Genomic DNA, 17,875 nt, shown 5'->3' with positions numbered 1-17,875 from the left:
CTTACCCCTCTCTTCAGCATTTACTAAAGTATCTAGGAGAGCAGTTGGGCAGAAGATAAAGGTCACTAAACTGTAAACAAAACAAAACTATTTGCAGATCAGGTCTTAAATACAAAAAATCATGGGGAAAACACTAAAAATTCTCAGATCTAGTAAATGGGCTTAAAAGACTGCAAACTGCAAGATCAATTTTTAAATCTATTGTATTCCCACACATTTCCCAGCATAACCTAAAATTTTTTTAAAATTCACTTACAATTGCATAAAATTTTAACAAAGATATGTATAAAACTTAATATTCTAAAACTTTAAAAAAAAATGAAGAAACTAAAACAGACCAAAGTAAACAGAAGGATATACCATATTCTGAACCAAAAAACTCAAAATGTGGGGTTGGAGCAATAGTACAGCGGGTGGTTAACAAAAATACATATAAAACAATATTCTAAAACTTTAAAAAAAAAATGACGAAACTAAAACAGACCAAAGTAAACAGAAGGGCATACCATATTTCTGAATCAAAAAAAAAAACTACGGGGTTGGAGCAACAGTACAGCGGGTGGGGCGCGGGCCTTGTACGGGCTGACCAGGTTCAATCCCCAACACCCTGTATGTTCCCCTGAGCCAGGAGCAAGGCCTAAGCACTGTGCCCCACACACAAAAAACTAAATTCAAAATAAATATCCGTAATTTCAAAACTGATCTATCAATTTCATCAAGGCAATCCCTCTCAAAATCCCAGCTACTCCATTTGAGGAAACTGGCAGGCCCAATGCCTTGGGAACCTATTACCTCCTGATACAGACACAGCAGGAGCTAACAGTTATTTTCTTTCTGTGGGGTGTGGGGTGCCAGGTCACTTTGTTTCCCATGGAGCAGGGAGCCAATCAGAACGAAGAATGGGATGGCTGGGGGTGGGATTTGGCAGCAGGTACCCTCTGCCCCACCCATACCCCCCTCCTTCTCTACTCTCTCCTCCCTCCCACCCTTCTTCCCTCCCTCTCTCTCTGCACATGCTCTCTGGACTTTCTCCCAAGATCAGGTGGGCGTCAAGTAGGGAAGCGCACCCAGACATGGGGCCCAGTACCACAGTGCCAGACAGGACCAGGTACACCCACACAGACACACAAAGGTTAGTAGGCTGCAGGAAAGCAAGTGCTATTCCCTTGTATTAACACCCTGCCCATGACCACAAGAAAGAAAGAAAGAAAGAAAGAAAGAAAGAAAGAAAGAAAGAAAGAAAGAAAGAAAGAAAGAAAGAAAGAAAGAAAGAAAGAAAGAAAGAAAGAAAGAAAGAAAGAAAGGAAGGAAGGAAGGAAGGAAGGAAGGAAGGAAGGAAGGAAGGAAGGAAGAGAGAAAGAGAGAAAGAGAGAGAGAAAGAGAGAGAGAGAAGAGAGAGAGAGAGAAAGGGAGGGAGGGAGGGAGGGAGGGAGGAAGGAAGGAAGGAAGGAAGGAAGGAAGGAAGGAAGGAAGGAAGGAAGGAAGGAAGGAAGGAAGGAAGGAAGGAAGGAAGGAAGGAAGGAAGGAAGGATGGATGGATTTGGGCTTCTCAGAGAAGGCTGATGAGACTGTCAAGGTGAAAAACTGCTTTGGAAAACAGCTTAGCAGCTTCTCAACATATTAAACATAAGAACTTCAGTAATTCCACTGTTAGGTGTATGTCCAGAAGAAATTAAAACATATGTCCGTGATAAAACAAGGACGACTCACAGAATGATCTCAAAACCCCAAACCTGAAAATAATACAAACATCCAGCAACTGATGAAAAGATAAAGTAAATGTGTATTTATCGACTGGAACCTAATTTGTCCCCAATAATCAAGTATTAATAAATGTTAGCACAAAAATGAGCCTTGAAATCTTGCTGAGTGAAGGAAGCCTACCATAAAAAAAGCCACATACTGAGTAATTTCATTTGTATGTATTTGATATGCCAAAAACACTAACAAGTCTCACAATAGAGACGTTACTGGTGCCTGCTGGATTCTATGAACAGGATGACGGTGCTACAGTGACAGTATGTATCAAGAAAAGGCAAATGTAAAAACAAAAAGCAGATTAACAGTTACCGAGAGCCAGGGGTAGAGAGGAGCTGAGAGTGGCTGCTAAAGAACATAGAATATTTGGTAAAGGTGATACAAAAGTTCACTAATTGTCTGGTGGCTACACAATTCTGAATGTTAAAAAAAAAAAAAAAAGGGCCGAAGGGATAAGGTAGGGTGTTTGCCTTACACATGGCCGATTTGGGTTCGAACCCCAGCATCCCATATGGCCCCCCCAGTAGCCAGGAGTGATCCGAGTACAGAGCCAAGCGTCAGCCCTGAGCATCGCCAAGTGTGACCCCCCCTTCAAAAACACCCAGCAAGCTCTATACTTTACATCAACGAATTACAGAGCAAGTGAGCTATAGCTCATAAACCTATTTTTAAAGTAACAATAGAATTACAGTAAAATAGTTCCATTTTCATGCCCCCCCATTTCCAGTAGGAACTGGAAAAACCTGCTAGACAAATTCTAAAAGAGCTGTATCACTTCAATTTCCATTTTTTAATCTAACTTCCCTTTACTGAGTTCACACTTCCAACATGAATAAAACAACTCAGTACTACGAGCACTGTGTGATGGTTCCTACTTTAGGAGTGACATAGCTGGGTCAATAGGCATATCTCGAATGATGCTAGTGAAAAATACAAACCACATAAAACAATAGCAGCCTTGTTCTCAGTACGTGCTGACCTTAGACAAACCAGCTACAGTTCACGTGACCTAAGTGGTACAAGACCATTTGTGACCTAAATGGTACAAGATCTTTTATTAATAATAAAAGAACAAATTCTGTCAATTAAAAAAAAACACTAATCATGGCACAAATGAGTAGTTCACGTATATAAAATATTTAGAATTCTATGCATAAGAAATACAATTTACTATTTTAAAATAAAAGAACTAGAAAGTCTTGAATGATGAATTCTCTTCTAACAGCACCATAACCAGAAGACCATATAGATAATTAATGCTAAGTGATGAATGTTTTAAAATGAGATTTATTTGGGGCCAGAAATATAGCCCAGGGGTTAAGGCTCTTATCTTTGTGCAACTGACCTTGGTTCAAATCCCCAAACTGCCTATGGTCCCCCAAGTACCACCGGCAGTGATCCCTGAGCACAGAGCTAGGAGTAGCACCTGAGCACTGCCAGTATAGTCCACAGACTTAAGGGGAAAAAAAAATAAAGACAATGAATTTCCTGAAGTTACATGTAGCTTTGACTCATTTTATCAAAAATTCATTCCCTAAATTGTCTCTTACCACTATTCACTGCTTTGACATCATTTTTAAATGTATCTTTCCAGCAATACTATAAACGACTTTATTAAAAGGGTTTTAATATCTATATTTATGTATTTTGTTTGTTTGGAGGTCACAACTCAGCTAGGCTCAGGTACCCACTATATCATCTTTCTGGACCTATATACTGTTTAATGAGAAGTAGATGTATTATACTTTTAAGTGTACAATGCTTGTTGTAACAATATGCTGATCCCAAAAGGAGATCATTTAATAAGAAAAAATAAATATTTCTGCATAATGAGCTGCTTCATATTATATTATTATATGATCATTTATAAGCATTATTATATATGACAGTTTATAATATATTAACAGTAGAATATAGGACAGTACCTGAAGCATAGGTTAAAACTTACAAATATTGACTAAAAATGTGATATATACATGTAGGTAACATTGGAATACTTCTAAAACGAAACAGCTAAGTATTCTTGTAGGAGGCAATGGTAGTTATCTGTAATATTTTCTACTGACTTGTAAACCAAAATGTAGGCATTCTCACAAAGAGCAGTTTTCACACAGAAAAGGCAAGCTTTCTTTGGGGAGTCAAGTTGCTCAGTAACAAAAAGTAACAAATATCCCATCACTCATAATGCTGGCTCTTGAAAGAGTCCAATACATAGCACCATAAAAAAAATTAATCAAATCTGACACAAGGGAGGTACTTTTTCAAGTCATATAAAGCTTGTTTAGTTTTATTTTTCTATTTCGAAAAATAAAATACCATTTGAAAGCAATCTACTTTTGCTTGTTAACATAATAATGGAAATTTCCTTTAAAATAATAAAGAAACCCCAAGGGGAGACCTCTGCAGCCATCTTATCAGTTCTCTCACAGCAACAGAAACAGAATAAAATTTACATAGTCACTGTGGTTGGCTAAAGCAAGCAGGCTTATGTAACCAATCAGAGAGCAAAAAACTGGGTAACCATAAGAGAAAAAATTTTAAATCTGCCTGGCAACAGTCTAAATATAGAAACAATGTACTAGTATGAATCCTAGAATAGATGTGAATATAATAGCAAAACTACCAGCAAAAACACATTATTTTCTTAGAGTAAAAATATGTGCCTTTCATTTCATCATCTCAAACATGAACTTGGCACTATTTCTTACTAGGTAACAAAGAAATATGACCGTTAAGCAAAATAAATGGGACACTTTCAAGGTATACACCATTGTCCATACTGAGTTATTTACATGAGAAAAATTTACATATGTGTACACATAAATACTTAATAACATTTCTCAGTTTTCAGGAGAATTGGGTACTTCAATCAGCTCTAATTCATTCAAGGCTATATAAAATCTTTCAAAATCTAAGTAGCAGTACATTTTTCATTTGTTTGGCTGTGTTTTAGGGTAACACCCAGCACTGCTCAGGGGACCCTGTGAGGTACTGAGGATCAAATCAGAGAATGCCCCATGTGAGATCAAGTGTCTTACCCACTGTACTCTCTTCCTGCCCAAAAGGACATTTTTAGTAGCACCTTTTCCATGCAATTACTTGGGAATATGAGCTATGAACAAGACTGTGTACTATACATTGAAACACAAAGATTAAATAACTAATCAAAATAGATCTCTTACTTTAGCTGGGATTATATATGTCTTATTCACTGTAAAAACAAATTTGTTCCAACAGTGTCTTTCATACAGTAGGCACTCAGTTTATTTTTTCTAACTAAAATAATTGAGCAATTAAAAAATAGTATTGTTCATGTCAAGTAAAAGTTAAGCACGTAAAAAATAACCTGTACATACTCAATTCTGACTTTTCAATTTTACCTATAATGGATGTTAAAGGTGACATTTTCATCAATTTGTATTAATATTTAATATAAATGTTTCTTTGTATATTACAAAATGTACACAAGTAGATTTTAATTCCTAAAGATGAAAAACAATGGATAATCGGAGTATAATGTATAAACGGAGTAGTTACACAAAATTAGGGCTAGTTTAAAATAAATACCCAATTCAAAAAGTTTTATTTTCAAACAATGTATAGCTGCTGACATTAAAATCTGGATATACAGGGGCTGGAGCGATAGCACAGCGGGTAGGGCGTTTGCTTTGCACGCAGCCAAACTGGGTTCAATTCCCAGCATCCCATATGGTCCCTTGAGCACCACCAGGGGTAATTCCTGAGTGCAGAGACAGGAGTGACCCCTGTGCATTGCCGGATGTGGCCCAAAAAGAAAAGAAAAAAAAACAGAACAAACAAAATCTGAATATATTGACAAGTAGCAATTGAAAAAATGGGACGGACTAAAACACAAGTTCTATGTTCTTTTAGAGATTTTTGTTGAGGTGGGGATGAGAGAGAAGCTCCAGGAAAGGAAGTGCTAGGTGACTATGAAAGATCCCAGGAATCAAATGCAGGGCCGCAGCACAGGAGGATTCAGTCTAGCCCTTTGAACTGGCTCCCAGGGCCCAATACGCATTTCTAAAAACCCTATGTCAATTTGCTGTAATAAAATGGTAAATTACCTGTGAAATGGTTTCATTGATATCTGTGCTATCCAAGATACAAAATGAGTTTACTTATTTGGTAGGACAGTCAAAAATTTTAATCATGAAAATTATATGCGTTTCTGAATCTATAAGGTACATAGAGGAAAATGTAGGCAGAACTCTCCATGACATTGAAGCTAATAGCATCTTTAAGGATGAAACAGCACTGACCAAGCAAGTGGAAGCAAATATAAACAAATGGTACTACATCAAACTACGAAGCTTCAGCACTTCAAAAGAAACAGTGACCAAAATACAGAAAGAGCCCATAGAATGGAAAAGAATATTAAACCAATAGCCATCTGATAAGAGATTAATACCCAGGATATACAAGACAGTAGTAGAATTGTGTAGGAAAAAAACCTCCAACCCCATCAAAAAATGGTGAGAAGAAATGAACAGAAGTTTCTTCAAAAAAGAAATACAAATGGCCAAAAGGCACATGAAAAAATGCTCATCACTAGTCATCAAGGAGATGCAAATCAAAACAACAATGAGATATCATCTCACACCACAGAGACTGGCACACATTCAAAAGAACAAAAGCAACCAGTGCTGGTGTGGATGTGGGGAAAAAGGGACGCTCCTTCACTGTTGGTGGGAATGCCGACTGGTCCAGTCTTTCTGGAAAACAATATGGACAGTCCTTCAATAACCAGAAATTGAGCTTCCATATGACCCTGCAATACCACTTCTGGGAATATATCCCAAGGATGCAAAAAAGCACAGTTGAAATGACATCCGTACCTATATGTTCATTGTCGTACTGTTCACAATAGCCAAAATATGGAAACAACCCGAGTAACCTAGAACAGATGACTGGTTAAAGAAACTTTGGTACATCTACACAATGGAATACTATGCAGCTGTTAGAAGAGATGAAGTCATGAAATTTGCTTACAAATGGATAGTCATGGAGAGTATCATGCTAAGTGAAATGAGAAAGAGAGGGACAGACATAGAGGGACTACACTTATTTGTGGAGTATAGAACAGCATCAAATGAGGCTGACATCCAAGGACAGTAGATACAAGGGCCAGGGGGATTGCCCCATAGCTGGAAGCCTGCTTCATGAGCGGAGGGGAGAAGGCAATTGGAATAGAGAAGGGATCACTAAGAAAACGATGGCTGGAGGAATCAGTCGGGACAGGAGATGTGTGCCGAAAGTAGATAATGGACCAAACATGATGACCTCTCAGTGTCTGTGTTGCAAGCCATGATGCCCAAAAGTAAAGAGAGAGTATGGGGAATATTGTCTGCCATGGAGGCAGGGGGAGGGTGGGAAAGGGGGGGTATACCCGCGATATTGGTGTGGAGAATGTGCACTGGTGAAGGGATGGGTGTTTGTTCACTGTGAGATTGTAAGCTTGTAACTATCTCACAGTGATTCAATAAAATTTTTTAAAATGTTTTATAATTACAAATGAAGCTTAGAAACATTGCCTTTAACATATATACGAACAAAGGGCAGTTTTAGAGTGCCTCTGAGGATGAAGAAAAATCAAAGGAGCAATAATCCATCAAATAATATATCCTTCTGATCTAAACATTTAGGCAGCTAGATTTTAAAGTTTAAACAAACTTGAAAAAGCAAACTAATATTTTAAGTATTGATAAGACTCTTAGATTACTGTCTTGTATTTTTTAATGTTATACTTAAGTGAAATAGATATCCAAATTGTAATGTTCCTGACATCTTCAAAGAACTTAAGAATATATTGTTTATTTAAACAATACACTTAAGATTCTTGTCACAGGGTAAAGCAATATAAATGCACATTACACTTAGAGAAATGACAAATGAGTCATATTTGGTAACTGGGGGAAAATGATTTGGTAATTCACAGATATGTTAACTCAAATACCACTTCAAATGTAAATTTCAAAACTTTGGCTTTTCTTCCAGTATTATCTAAAGCAGTTACATTATTTTATTTAAAATTGTACTTATATTGACCAGTTTTCAGTTCAAAAGAACAGAAAAAGCATGATGCCTGCAAGTTATCTACCTCATAGCACATAAAACTAAATAAGAACAGGAGGAGCTAAAAAAATTATGGCAATTTATTGTCAACAATTAGATAAGCAACTAAATAAAATGGCCTAAGGAGGTTAGAAAGTTTCAGAAATTTGACATTTTTCTATCTTTGTATTCTCTTCCCCTCTCTCACCTACCCCCCTGCACACACATCAAGAATCCACAGGCGGGGAAGTACCACTGAGAGGTGCAACCTGTTTAGCCAAGGTCTCCTGAATAAAAGGTCTAATTTTCATAACAAACATAAGTAGATTATAGAATCCTAAATCCAGAAAAAAACTTCAAAAGTTTATATCTCTTATTTTTTTTTCTGAAGCAAGGTAATATTGCTGGTAAATCATCCATCTCAGAAGGTCTCATTAAAATTAGACTTGGCACTGGATGGAGCAATGGTGCAATAGTACAGCGGGAAGAGCATTTGCCTTGCACACGGCTGACCAGGGTTCGATCCCGGGCATCACATATGGTCCCCCAAGCACTGCCAGGAATAAGTCCTGAGTGCAGAGTCAGGAGTAACCCCTGAGTATCACCCAATAAAGCAAAAAATTTAAAAATTTTAAAAATTATACTAGGCACATCTTTTCAGATAATCCTATTGACAACTCCTTTTCCAACTGAACTTAAGGAAATAAGTTCTTCTTTGCTACCACGACCTCCTGAACATAAAACTCAAAATGGACTAGAATTCCCCCCGTGAAACGTAATTATATTCTCACTCTAAAGTTTTCCTGGCAAGCAATGCATATGAAAATCTACCTATTTCTGACAACTGTTTTAAGATTGATTTTATAGGCCAGGCTGTCAGAAGCCATTAACAAGAGTTTATGATGTATTTTAAGAAAGTACAGAGTTCCATTATCCAAAACCAAGAATTACTGCTGTTTCTTCTTTTACTACCTACAACCAAATCTGCACGGATAGTTCCTCCAAACATTATAGTACAGAACTCTTACTCTCATTCCTTTTTCTCCATCCATCCTACAGAGCCTTTTACAAAACAGAGATTTTGTATTCTTATCAGATCTAAGCTATCATATCTCTTAGTTGCGCTTGTTTCACCTCTTGTAATTATAAATTACAAAATTATATTGAGCTAACTGATAAAAGATGAGGGGGGGAAAGAGGACACTACATATACACCAGTAACAGAGACTGATACAGGAAAGAAAGATTACAGGAGAATTGGGCTTAAACAAACCATTTGACATTTTTAGGTCTGAAGTTTTCCATCTAGAATAAAGGGAAATAAAATCAAAAGACCTCAAAGGATCCTTTAATTTTTGATTCTGACACAAAATTTCAATGAACTTCTCTCCAAAATACACTGCTCTAGAGAGGAGTAAGAACTACAGGGAGCTTTATCCCTACCAAATGTACCATTGGTCAGTACTGTGGGGCAACTTTCAAAAGAGTGATTGGCAGTACAGAAATATACCCTCAGAGTAAAGTATTTCAACAAATAGATTTTGATATAAACTTGGATGAGAAATAAAGGAAGTAATATAATTTATCTTTCTACTTGAATAGCCATGGAAATTTTAAGTTCACTACTTTCCTTAAACTGCCATCTCTCCTAATATAAATGCTTTAATCCTAATAATCAAAAACATCCTTTTAAATGTGCTCACAAAAAAGACATTACAGTGGGCTATAGGCTCCCTAATAGGGTTAGTACTCCCAATTTTTATGAGCCAGATTTCTGAAAATTGACTGCATAATCACTCAAACCTAAATGGGTGGAGGAAAAAAGAATATACGCCTTTTTTCCAATTTCAGTTTCAATTGCACTTCTGCTCATAACCCTATTTATAATTCAGTTATATCCACAAGACTTCACAAGTAGTTGCTAAGCAACAGCAACATGCTGAGTTCAGGGCTATTAGAAATCTGGCTCTCTGCCACGAGAAAATGTTTAACTGAGCCTAGAGCCTCCAGAATTCAAAAAAAAAGAAAAAAAGGAAAGGAAAGAGGAGAAAATTCAGGAAAAATAATGATAAATGCAATAGATCACACCAAGCTGTAGTGAACGGTTTTCATATCACTTGTTTGTGCATTTCCAAATATTCATTATATTTCCTGAGCTTATCTTTTTATGAAGCTATTCTACTGTAGAATAGGAGCCATGATCCAAGACATCAATGATAATGGCATAACAAGTGAGCCAAGAAATACAATGTGCAAAGAACTGGCCCTAGGAGAGCTGGAGTGATAGTATAGTGGGTAGGACACTTGCCTTGCACACGGCTGACTGTGGTTCAATCCCATAGGATACCCTGAACACACCAGAAGTGATTTCTGAGCACAGAGGCAGTAGTAAGTAAGCCCTGAACACAGCCAAGTATGGCCAAAAAAACAAACCAACCAGAAAAAAGAAAAAAGGAAAACAGAAAAGAAGCCCCAGAAAGATAGTAGTTGAGGCAAGCAGACACAGCACCTTCCTTGCATGCTGCTAACCTGGGTTTGATCTCAGGCACTGCATCACGGTCCCCAGAGCGCTGCCAGGAATAAGCCCTGTACACAGAGCCAGGAACAGGCCCCAAGCACTGCCAGACATGGCGGGTGGGGGATGAGAAAGACAAAGACAGAAGAGAGAATAAAATGAGCTTACAATCAAAAGAAAAGCAAACAGGCAATTCATCAAACATAGGAAAAGATGTTCAACTTTGCTACTAATCAGGGCAAGAGAAACTAAGAAGAAAAAAATGTTTATCTATCAGACTGGGGTTATTTTTATTTACAGCTGAGTAATGCACATAGTGGTGGTGGAGGGATTCATGATTATTAAAGACATTAGACAAGAGCTGTGCATCATTTTGACACAACAAAGACACCTGAGATAGCTAAAGATACACCAACGTGATATCTCCTGCAGCCCGGTAATAGGCAAACACAATTTGGGGGAGTGGAAGTGGGGGTGGGGGCTGGGAAAGGTGAGAGAGTCATCTCACTCTTCAGGGGCTATTCCTGGATCTCTGCTCAGAGGTCAACCCTGTACCTTCCTACCACCTCAAGAGATCAGTTACTTATTTGAATACACTTTAAAAAACTAAGAAAGTGGCAGATCATTTTCGTGAGCTAGAATAGAGTACCCAGCAAAGCGACTGCACAATTCAGGCATGCTCTACCTCTGTGGATACTGATACTGCCAATTACTGCCAGTTAAGTTCCCTGTCCAAAATATTTATCCTTTGCTCATTTCCAAATCCTCATCTTTGAAACTGAGGCTATTACAATACTTATCCTCATAAAAAAAAATGTTATGGGGATTAAATAAAAGTACGTAGACACAAAAGCAGACATTTCCAATTTTGATGTCATTATAATTATTTTTCCTTGAAGAGTGGAAGGCAGGTTTGCTGTCATCAGTCAAACTCAGGGCCTTATGCATAGGCCATTATATTTCAAACACAAAAGAATACAGTTCTAGGGACTGGAGCGATAGCACAGTGGGTAGGGTGTTTGCCTTGCACGCAGCCGACCAGGGTTCAATCCCTGGCATCCCATATAGTCCCCCAAGCACTGCCAGGAGTAATTCCTGAGTGCAGAGCCAGGAGTAACCCCTGAGCTTCGCTGGATAGGACCCAAAAAGCAAAAAAAAGGGAAAAAAAAGCAGTTGTAAACATTTATATATGAAAGCAAGTAACTGGGGAGGGGGGGAGGGGAAATCCCAAGTGCAGAGGTCCTGTCATTCTCACCTGGTGGAAATGGGCACCCAGGACCATGAGTGCTGCTCTGGGAGCGTTCAGAGACCTTCAGGGTCCTGGGGTCCACGCCAGGATCCCACCCCTGTACTATCTCCCCACTCCAAACAAGCGACATTTAAAAGCCGAAAAAGAGTGTCACAGTTACAGAAGTTCGCTAGGGGAGAGATAACGGAATATAAACACTGTTAACTTACACTTGATTAATACTTTTTATTTTCACAATGAAAACACATTCATGTCGTTTTTACCCAACTGTCCAATTGCTTTGGCTTTCCCCCATCTCGTGGAAGGAAGGCCACATCCCCACGCCTCTCCGTTACTAGAATCACAGTTATCCAAACAGAAAATCCCAAATACAAAAGTATGAAAAGTTTAAAATTAGGTGCCAGACTTCACAATCAAAAAGCTAATTCTCAGCAGAATGAGCACAAGCCAGTTCAAAAGAGTGTGCTAAAGTCCTGACTCTATTCCACCCAGAAGAACATGAAGATATGGTGGGGGGGGGGGAAGCCCTGAAACCTTAAAAATTGAAGAATTTAAACTGAGCAGAACATATAGGCTGTGCTGACCTTACACATGGCCTACCCTGACTTGTGCTCTGGCACAACAGCCCCATCTGAAGTGATCTCTAAGCAGAGTCACAAGCCCTGAGCGGGAGGGGAGGGGAGGGGAGGGGAGGGGAGGGGAGGGGAGGAAGAAGCATTCTCTCAAAACATTACACAAAAGGAAAAGAGGAAAGCTAAGAGGCATGGAACATACCCAGAGGAGTTTTTTTGGGAGGGGTTAGGAAGGAAGAACTGGGGGATAGGACGACAGCGGAGACTATAAGAAACATTTAAAGTTAAAGCATATTTTACCATTAAAAAGTATCTACTGGTACAAAAAAAAAAAAGAAGGAAAAAAAAAGAAAGAAAAAAAAAGTATCTACTGGTTACCAAAACAATCAAATTAAAATACAAACAAAAATTAACAGTCAAAATACTGTTAAAATCTAAAATTTTATAAATATGAAGTACCAATAATTAAAAATAACTTAGCTACAAAACACAAAAATTAAACTGACATCAGACTTGTCATCAGCAATACTAAATATTAAAACAGCAAATGATTAACAATATATCCAAAGTTTAGCAGCAAAGTTACTGTTAAACTAGAATTCTATTGCCAGAAAAACCAGCAATTGCCAGGAGAAAAGCCTACAGTTCAAAGCCCGGGCTGACAACAGAGACCCCTGCTAAGATAATCCAATAAAGGTAATAGACGAAAGGGAAGTGGCAAACCTCCCACCAAACACAAACAAGTAAAACCATGGGCCGGTTATAATAACTGACAATCCATAATCTTTAAAGTAAACATTCTGGAGCTGGGGGGATGGTCAGAGGGCTGGAGTGCATGTTATACACGTGGGAGGCCCAGGTTCAATACCCAGCGCTGCTTGGTCCCCAAAGTACAGCAAAGAGTGGGTAACCCCAAGCACTGAGCCAGCAGTAGCCCTGATGGCCACTGGAGGTAGCTCACAACCCTTAGATAATAAATATTCTGGAAGCAAAATCCTAGATTAACAAAATGAGAATTAATGAATTTAGAATTTGTGGAGTATGTAGTAAAAAATAAAGAAAACTATCAGTCTAAAGATAATTTAAAAAGGTTTCAAGTAGGATTATATTAAAATGTCATCACAAAAGAAAAAACATACATGTAACTATAAATAGAAGGCATATCATATAATAAAACATCATACAAATGCTAATAACTGGGGCTGGAGCGATATAGCACAGCGGGTAGGGCGTTTGCCTTGCACACGGCCGACCCGGATTCAAATCCCAGCATCCCATATGGTTCCCTGAGCACCGCCAGGGGTGATTCCTGAGTGCATGAGCCGGGAGTGACCCCTGTGCATTGCTGAGTGTGACCCAAAAAGAAAAAGAAAAAAAAAAAAAGAACAAATGCTAATAACTAAGGAATGGAAACTGCAAGACTGGGCAAACAAAATATAATATAAAAAAGAATTTAAAATCAGGTAATAGAACATCAAAAATACTCCCTATTAATATGAGGTACAATTCACATATATCTGTGATGTACCTAAATAATACTGCTCCAAGTCACTTAACACAAAAAGTTTTAAATTTTCATAAATAGGGCCAAAGAGATATTAGTTCAAGTAAGGCCTTGTGCACAGTCAACCAAGTTTGATCACTTAGCACCATCTATGGTCCTCTGAGCACAGCCAGGACTTAAGTGAGCCCTGGACACAGCAAGGTGTGGCCCAAAATTAAAAAAAGAAGAGTAAGGAAAAAAGAAAATTTCGTAAATCCGCTGCCCTCCAAAAGACGTTTTCTGAGATGTTAAAGAGGAAAAAAAAATCATAAGGTCACAATCTCTGGCCATAAAAGAATAAAGCTGAATGAACTAAGATAAAGTGTCTCCTTATACATTTTTTAAAAAAGTAAAACACAATGGTGAAACAACAACAAAAGTATTAACAAACGACACCTAAGAAATTCAGCTAAAATATGTAATTTACAGAGTACAAGAAAACACATAGACCTTAAAATATAAGTTTAGAATGAGAGAGACACAAGTACGAAAATGTGTAAATCTGTTAATGTACCCTCATGGCGATTCACAAATTAAAAAATAAAAAAATAAATTTTTTTAAATAAAATAAAATATAAGTTCAGAAAAGAAACAAACTCCAAAAGACTAGTAAAGAAAGCAAGGAATTACAACTAAAGCAAGGAATTATGCAAAAAAGAAAATGCAGTAAAATGGTAAGCAATAGACAAAACTAGTTCTTAATAATTTTAATAAAAATACAGCAAAAGGAACTGAAAGCATACTATTTATAAATTATGGAGGTAATGTAACTACATTACAAATCTAAGGTACTATCTCGGATCTAATAATTAAGTACATTAAAGGCCATTAATGAAATGTATGAAAAGGGTTGAGACTGAGAGGTTTTAACTAACCTACAACTTCAACAAAATTCAACAGTGGTACGTGGTTGCCAAAACTACCAACGTAAATTAAACTGCAGAACAGAAGTAGTCGGTCAAATACTACAGACAATTTTTCAGTAGTTAGATCTGAGCCTCCTGAAACGGGGTTTTCAAAAACAGCAGGACAGGGGATGGGCAGGCTAAGCAAGACCTAGAACAATGTGCTACTTAAGGAATAGCTGGGAGTAGGAAGATATTTGGCCTAGAGAAAAAAAAAAACAAATTTTAAGGCTTTCTTGAAACTGCAGAGCTGTCAAGACACAGAAAAAGATACCTGAGATGGGGGTGGGACTGGAGAAGAGAGAAAGAGAAGAAAAAAAAAAAAAGAAAACAACTTCTTTTCAAAGTCAATAAGTGTTAATTTATGCAGATGTCCAACATTAAGACATTAGAGACTTCCTTCTGTCATTGGAAATGTGAAGCAGAAACTCCATTAATTACCTGTCAGGAATAACAAACAGTAGGTTCCTATGAAAAGTAAAAAGTCAGAGCAGAACTACTCAACCACTTGGATCCATTTTACTTCAATTTTATGATTTGACACAGCTTACTAAAAATAAGTCTGGTTGCCTAAAAGAAATACAGAACTTAAAAATACTAATTTTATCCCTGAGATTTTTGGGTCACTCTCCTGGACCTTCAAACTTATCTACAAAACACATACACGTCAGTCTCACAAGCCTTTAGGTTTGTCTACATGAAGACTGCTACTTTGACTGACTTTCCCTTTCCACTCTTTGCTTGACTTCCAGTTCTACAAGCATTCAATAAATTAGCGCTTACCTAATAACTCCTTTACCTCTTTACCTACAAATGAAGTCAGTCTCAACCACCTTCCCAGCCCAACCCACAAAAAGTGGTTCAAGTCTGAAAACATTCCCCAGATGTCTGTTCCCAATGATGTCTGTCCACACCAAGACACGCAGGATCTAAATAAACATAGACAAATATACAGATCTTACACTTAAACGGAATACATTAAAAGAGTAATTTTTCAAAGCCAAGGAAGGCTGTCAAATGGCAACAGGAAGCAGTGCCCCAGGACCAGGAGTGCCAGGCTCCCATGCCTACTGAGGCACCCACCCAGGGACCAGTTAGCTCCTTTCACAGTCGAAAGACCTGGAATTCCCACCAAAAATGAACTTTTACATTGCAGCAAGAGCCTGCTATCAACTTCTTAGAGGCAAATAATAATATAACCTCCTTACTTTTCTAAGCTAAGCATCTAACCACTTTTTGCTTCAACCTTCCTCCCCACTGTCATCCCCCGCCAATTATTACATTACTCGATACTATATTTTACTACACTTATTACATTACTCAGTACTATATTTTAATTTATTTTACTATTTTACTACTACTAAGTTATATTATATTAACACTCGCATACTTGCATCGTTTAGAAATAAAAATCTTCATGTACTTATAGAAATTATTTATATAAATTTTAATTTTTATTTCAATGAGATCAATAATTTGCCATTTTTAGGCTTCACTTAATACTTTTAGAGTCAATGCAATATTTATTATATTTACTTTTACTTTAGATTCTTAAATTCACTGTGTTAAAATGGCAAAATATTTAAATATGTGAAAGTGGAAAGGATATGGGTTGAAATGGAAAACTCAACCACCTTTATATGTACAAATATGTGTCACCTAATGTATGTGAATGAGTCACTTGTGGGGGAAAGCTGTGATGCTGATTTATTCAAAGTGGCATACATGTCCATTAAAACTTTATAATTTACTGAAGACTACAAAATGTCATCATTCTGCATAGACCAGTTGGTGTCACTACAACCAAGATACAGTGACAGAACTATAAAGAAAAAAAGACCTGAAACTGATTTCATTGTATTATGAACATAGTATATGCATGAGGAAATTCATATATGATGTCCACAGTTAACTCCTCTCAATCTAAACCTGAAGAAAATTAAACAGGAAAACAGTGTTTTAAAAAAAAATCCAAACATGGCATTTAAAATTTCCTGAAAATTAACATTAAACAATCTACCAATCCTAGTGCTACTAAAACTAAAAGAAAATAATTTTTTAAAAAATCACTTAGCGATGGTGAGAGGGATAGATGCAAGGCCTGGGGAAGTGAGGGTGGGGAGAGAACAGGGTGTCACAGAAAAGGACCTAAATCTTACCTGTGCACAGCTTGACACTGTGAAAAGGATTTCCTCTTCTGTAAGTCTCTTCTACTTACTTCATTTGTATGAAACATTAAACGCTAATGTAGAATTTCTAGATCAGCCTCCTTGAGCCTAAATTCCTTTTCTGGTTCAAATTCATTAAAATAAATTATTTTTTAACAAAACAGAACACAGAAATACAGTAGATTGGCTACATATTAAAATTCCTTTCAAACAGTGGTTCACATCTGTTGGGTAGTTTCTGTGCAGCAATCATCCCATCAACCACAAAAGCCAAGAAAAAAAAAAAAAAACGTCAGACAGTATGTCAATGAGGCTCAAGGAACACGCAAAGTCCACTTCCCAAAGGACTGCTACAAGTGAAGAAGCCTAGAATCACAATTCTTTTGTACTGCTTTCTATGCTGCCAACTATTAGGTCTGCAGCAACTGTGTGCAGAGAAGTGCCTCCCACAGATTACCCAGTAGTATCAATAGGCATAAATCTATAAATGCAGAACTAAAAGCTTCAAAGGCTTCCAAGTTCTCACGATTCCATAACGCCTTGACAACTGGAATGACCTGAGTACTTCTATTCTAATACATGAACTCTGTTCTTCCAGTCCAAAAGGCTGAATTCTTGCACATTCCAAACAGAAAATCCATGACACATATTATCTGCTGCCCGGGCACAGCCAGACTGCAGTTACAGCTAGCTGGCGCCAGTAACAGCGATTTACATAAAGCAGTCCTCACTTCAAGACCAAAGAGAAGGGGATACAGCAGAGGAAGCCCTCCCCCATTGTTCCCCCACAGGCACTAACTGGTTCTAGAATAGGTCTAGTTTATCTATTTACTAATGAAATTCAAATCCAGGTCATAATAGCAACCTGTAATTCATATCTGATTGAAATTTTACCCCACCACACCAAAAACATTTTTTCCTCTAAGATCACTTAAAAATTCTTAGATTATTTGTGGCATGGTCAGTAGATTACATAAAGACAATGAAAGCTATTTTTTAACAAATGTCAAAAATATAAATTAAACCGACATCAATTAAAAACTGTCCCTCGACAGTCATCTTTCAAATGTTGTTAATCAATCAGGTAGATAGC

At 37.5% G+C, this 17,875-nt stretch overlaps 1 protein-coding gene and 1 non-coding gene across 3 annotated transcripts in view; both read right to left on the bottom strand.

The window, feature by feature from the left end:
* Positions 1 to 17,875, bottom strand: part of ATF7IP (activating transcription factor 7 interacting protein) — a 95,628-nt gene that overhangs the window by 53,828 nt on the left and 23,925 nt on the right. The gene's annotated exons all lie outside the window — the stretch shown is intronic.
* LOC129399203 (U7 small nuclear RNA) lies at positions 2,477 to 2,535 on the bottom strand. The gene has a single exon (XR_008626984.1). It is a non-coding gene; the product is annotated as a U7 small nuclear RNA (small nuclear RNA).

Source organism: Sorex araneus, chromosome 10, assembly GCF_027595985.1.
Source record: "Sorex araneus isolate mSorAra2 chromosome 10, mSorAra2.pri, whole genome shotgun sequence".
Taxonomy (NCBI): Eukaryota; Metazoa; Chordata; class Mammalia; order Eulipotyphla; family Soricidae; genus Sorex; species Sorex araneus.
This window is presented reverse-complemented; position numbering and strand designations above follow the sequence as displayed.